General features: G+C 41.8%; 1 non-coding gene across 1 annotated transcript; it reads right to left on the reverse strand.

Moving 5' to 3' along the window:
• Nucleotides 1–3,985: 3,985 nt before the first annotated feature.
• LOC115930514 (U6 spliceosomal RNA) lies at nt 3,986–4,094 on the reverse strand. Its single transcript, XR_004067145.2, has one exon. It is a non-coding gene; the product is annotated as a U6 spliceosomal RNA (small nuclear RNA).
• Between the last annotated feature and the right edge of the window lie 1,076 nt (nt 4,095–5,170).

Genomic DNA, 5,170 nt, shown 5'->3' on the forward strand with positions numbered 1-5,170 from the left:
TCTCCCAAATCAACCTTACTCATCACTGGTGTGCAAGATACCATCATCAGATCATTTTAACACTCTGGAAAATACCATGGAGAGGTTTAGCAAGTGACAATTAACATCAGGGAGAAGCAGTTTCTAATAAGGAGATCCAGCCATTGCTGCTGGAGTTTAGATGTGGGATTTCTAGGCTCTGGAAAGTGTAGAGGCAGAAATGAGGTGATTACTTTCCTCTCCATCATAAGGATTATGGCTAACACCCCTATAACAAAGACAGGTTATCAAGAAGAAAGAATAATAAATTTATTTAAGCACAGTTTGATATGATATGGGAGGCTTCAGAATGAAGACCCAAAGATGTAGGGAAAACTGTTGCGTTTTATGCTGATGTTCAATGAAGTATGGATAGCCATATAAAATATGATTGGACAAAAAGGATAAAATCTAATGCTTTGATGCTAATAGACAGAGTCAGGAAACTCGGCAAAGCCTGTCCAGATTTTTCTTGGTCTTTCTGTGTAGCATTATTTTGTTGACAAAAAAAGCCAAACTCTGTAAGATATTTGAAGAGGTTTATTCTGAGCCAAATATGAGTGGCAGGGCCTTTGACACAGCCTCAGGAGGCCCTGAGAACATGCACCTAAGAGGATTGTGTTACAGCTTGGTTTAATACATTTTAGGGAGACAGAAGTTATAGGCATGTAAGGTATACATTGGTTTGGCCCAGAAAGGTGGGACATCTCAAGTGAGGGGGGAAGGTGGGGAAGGGGAGCTTCTGGGTCATAGATGGATTCAAAGATTTTCTGATTGACAATTGGTTGAAATAATTAAGCTTGGCTGGGTGTGGTGGTTCATGCCTATAATCCCAGCACTTCAGGAGGCCAAGGGAGGTGGATTGCTTGAGCTCAGGAGTTCAAAGCCAGCCCGGGCAACATGGCAAAAACCCATCTCTACTAAAAATACAAACATTAGCTGGGTGTGGTGGCACATGCCTGTAAACCCAGCTACTTGGGAGGCTGAGGTAGGAGTATTGCTGGAGCCTGGGAAGTCAAGGCTGCAGTGAGTTGTGATTGCACCACTGCACTGCAGCCTGGGTGACAGAGTGAGACCCTATCTCAAAAACAAGACAAAACAAAACAAAAATAATGATAATAATTAAGCTTTGCCTGATGACTTAAAGTCAGCATAAAGAAATGCTTGAGTTAAGATAAGGAGGGTTGTGGAAATCAAGGTTCTTATTATGTAGGTGAAGCCTCTTAAATAATAGGCTTCAGAGAGAATGGATGTAAATGTCTCTTATGGGACATAAAAGATGCCAGACTCTTACTTAAATCTCTCCTGGGTCAGGAAAAGACAAGGAAAGGGAAGGGGATTATTTACTGAATGTAGATTTTCCCCACAAGAGACAGCTTTGCAGGGCCATCCAAAAATATTTCAAATAAATATATTTTGGAGTAAAATACTTTTTTTTTTGGGGGGGGGGCCTGTTATTTGTCATGTGATACTATAAGAGAGTTAGGTTGAATTTGCTATCTTATTGCTACAAAGAATCTGTTTCGTCAGCCTTATGATCTCTATTTCTTTCTTTCTTTCTTTCTTTCTTTCTTTTTTTTTTTTTTTGAGATAGAGTCTTGCTCTGTTGTCCAGGCTGGAGTGCAGTGGTGTGATCTTGGCTCACTGCAACCTCTGTCTGCCGGGTTCAAGCAATTCTCCTGCCTCAGCCTCCCAAGTAGCTGGGAGTACAGGCACCTGCCACCATGCCTGGCTAATTTTTGTATTTTTGTAGAGATGGGGTTTTACCGTGTTGGCCAGGCTGGTCTTGAACTCCTGACCTCAGGTGATCCACCTGCCTTGGCCTCCCAAAGTGCTGAGATTACAGGCATGAGCCACCACACCCAGCCTATGATCTCTATTTCAGTGTTAATGCTGGTCAGTGGTGTCTTAACTCCGAAGAGAACAGAGTATAATAAGGCATGTTGGACCCCACTTCTTGTCATGGCCTGAACTAGTTCTTCAGGTTTCTTTCAGATCACCTTGGCCTAGAGGGGTGTCTATTCAGTCAGTTGAGAGGCTTAGGATTTTAATTTTTGCTAACGCTTTCCTTTGGGATATGGAGCAGGACCCCTATGGAATGAGGGTCTAATTTCCTTATGGCCAGGTATTACACAGAGAGATGGGGGAAGGATAGAGTTGTATTTTTAGGCTTTAGGACTGGCTTTAGAGAAAAAGCGTTCTAATTTCTATGGCTTGCCTCAGGGAGAATGAGGGGCAAGAGACAGGAGGGCAGAAGGTTGGAGAGAGACTTTGCTTTGCAAGCCTTCGCTTTGGGGTTTTTTTCTGAACCCCAACATTTCTCATTCTGAAACTTCCTCAAGAAGTTTCACAGTCCAAAAATTGATTGATAGATTGTCTCATAAGCCATTGAATCAGTCTCTCAGTCCTGAGAATAGGTCAGTCTAGCTAAACAGTTAACAGTTGTGTCTCATTTTAGGCAGTAGTATTGCCGATGGGCTTCCATGAAAGTCGGGGCTCTATACAGTGTGAGCAATGAGATATTTACTTTTGAGTATCACTTCCTGAGCCCCAACAAAGGACTTTAGAGAGTGCTGGGTGTGGATGTTGTGGAGGGGTTGGACTGAGGGGGCATAAATTCTTGGATTCCAGTGCTAGAGGACCTGGAGTCAACAGGGAGTGAATCAAAGCGAAAACAAGACTCAGTTTCTATGGCTGGGCTCTGAGGTCAGGAATACTAATGGTAGGATCCCTGCTCTGGAAAGTGGGATGTGAGTGGCCATGGATAAGGCTGATTTGATACTAACCTCAATATACTGCTACATTCCTTCATCCTGAGACTGAAGAGGGTTTGCACAGGAGTGCATGTTCAGTTTAGGACCTAGAAGCACACAGATAACTGTGCCAAAGGGAGGAATTTTAGGAGACATTATTGGATGAGAGGTCATGCCCCTTGCTTCACAAAGCATGATGTATGGGCTAATGCTTACTTAGCCTGCTCATAAAGTCATTCTACATTAGAGGTTAGAGACTAAAGATACCAGAACACCCATTCTTCAAACAACTTTTACATTTACTTTCAGGACCACATAATTGTTCTCTAACTTTTCATGTATTTGTTTTCAGTTTTTTTTCTCTTCAGATGATATACTTTAAGTTTGTTCAATGCAGGAACGTTTTTTCAGAGCTTTTGCATTTCCCCAAGTGCCTAACTTAAATTTTTACCCAGATTACTGTAAATGACAGAGCTGTTAAGGTTTTTTGCTTGTTTGTTTTCTTTTTTTTTTTTTTGAGACGGAGTTTCGCTCTTGTTGCCCAGGCTGGAGTGCAATGGCACGATCTCGGCTCACGGCAACTTCTGCCTCCCGAGTTCAAGCAATTCTCCTGCCTCAGCCTCCCAAGTAGCTGGAATTACAGGCATGCACCACCATGCCCGGCTAATTTTTTGTATTTTTAGTAGAGACGGGGTTTTTCCCTTGAAGAAAGAATTGTCCTAAAAATTTCAGAAAACTATAAGTGGATTTTGCTTATGATAATCAAGCTGATACTTGAAAACAATTGAACATAGGGAACTTTTCATTGAAGGCATATATATATATTATATTATATATATAAAATATATATTATATTATATATATATAAAATATATATTATATATATAAAATATAATATATATATAAAATATAATATATATATTATATATATATATATATATTTTTGACAGAGTCTTACTCTGTCACCCAGGCTGGAGTGCAGTGGTGTGATCTCAGTTCACTGCAACCTCCACCTCCTGGGTTCAAGCGATTCTCCTGCCTCAGCCTCCCGAGTAGCTGGGATTACAGGCCTGTGCCACCATACCTGGCTAATTTTTTTTTTTTTTTTAATGAAAACCACAATTTTGTCATTGGGTGCCACCGGTTTTTGCTTAGATTCACACTATTTCCTTAGTGCTAGTTAGCAGATACTGAAATGATCTTCCCAGACTGTGCAAAATATGGAACACTTCACGAATTTGTGTGTCATCCTTGGGCAGGGGCCAATGCTAATCTTCTCTGTATCGTTTACAATTGTAGTATATGTGCTGCCAAAGCGAGCCCTAATTTTTGTATTTTTTGTAGAGATGGGGTTTCACCATGTTGGTCAGGCTGGTCTCGAACTCCTGACCTCAAGTGATCTGCCTGCCTCGGCCTCCCAAAGTGCTGGGATTACAGGCATGAGCCACTGTGCCTGGCTTTTTTTTTTTTTTTTTTTTGACACAGTCTTGCTTTGTTGCCAAGGCTGGAGTATAGTGGCGTGCTATCAGCTCACTGCGAGCTCTGCCTCCCAGGTTCAAGCAATTCTTCTGCTTCAGCCTCCCCGGTAGCTGGGATTACAAGTGAACGCCACCATGCCCAGCTAATTTTTTTTTTTTTTTTTTTTTTTTTTTTGTATTTTTAGTAGAGACAGGGTTTTACCGTGTTGGCCAGGGGATTCCTGCCTCGGCCTCCCAAAGTGCTGGGATTACAGGAGTGAGACACTGGGCTAGGCCAATGATAGCTATTTTTAAAACTACTCTTTACATTGTTAGAAGAACCATTCATCGAAAGATTACTCATATGTTCTTAAGACTCTAGGAAATGCAGTTTGGAAAGGGAAAGCTTTTATCCATATTCCCTAGGAGATCCACATGGAATAAGTTATATGTTTAGATGGATGCATGTGTCCCTCACCCTTGTGCCACATGAAATCTGACACTAAGCAATGCATTAATCTAAGTAAGGACAGGAAGCATACAAGATCTATTGGAATTACTTCAAGCCTCACAGCTATCTTTTAGTTTTATTCATATTACTTGAGAAAAAAATATGAACCTTCTTTCTTGCCCTCCATACCCTTCTGTTCAGAAGGATAGAGATCCTCCAGATCTATACTACTTAATACGGTAGCGGCCAGGTGCAGTGGCTCATGCCTGTAATTCCAGCGTTTTGAGAGGCTGAGGTGGGAGGACTATTTGGAGCCAAGAGTTCGAGACCAGCCTGGGCAACATAGCAAGACCCCCAACTCTACACAAAAATGAAAAAATTAGCCGTGTGTTGTGGTGCGTGCCTGTAGTTCCAGCTCCTTAGGAGGCTGAGGTGGGAGGACTGCTTGAGCCCAGGGTGGTTGAGGCTCCAGAGAGTTGTGATTGTGCCAC

Source organism: Gorilla gorilla, chromosome 14, assembly GCF_029281585.2.
Source record: "Gorilla gorilla gorilla isolate KB3781 chromosome 14, NHGRI_mGorGor1-v2.1_pri, whole genome shotgun sequence".
Classification (NCBI taxonomy): domain Eukaryota; kingdom Metazoa; phylum Chordata; class Mammalia; order Primates; family Hominidae; genus Gorilla; species Gorilla gorilla.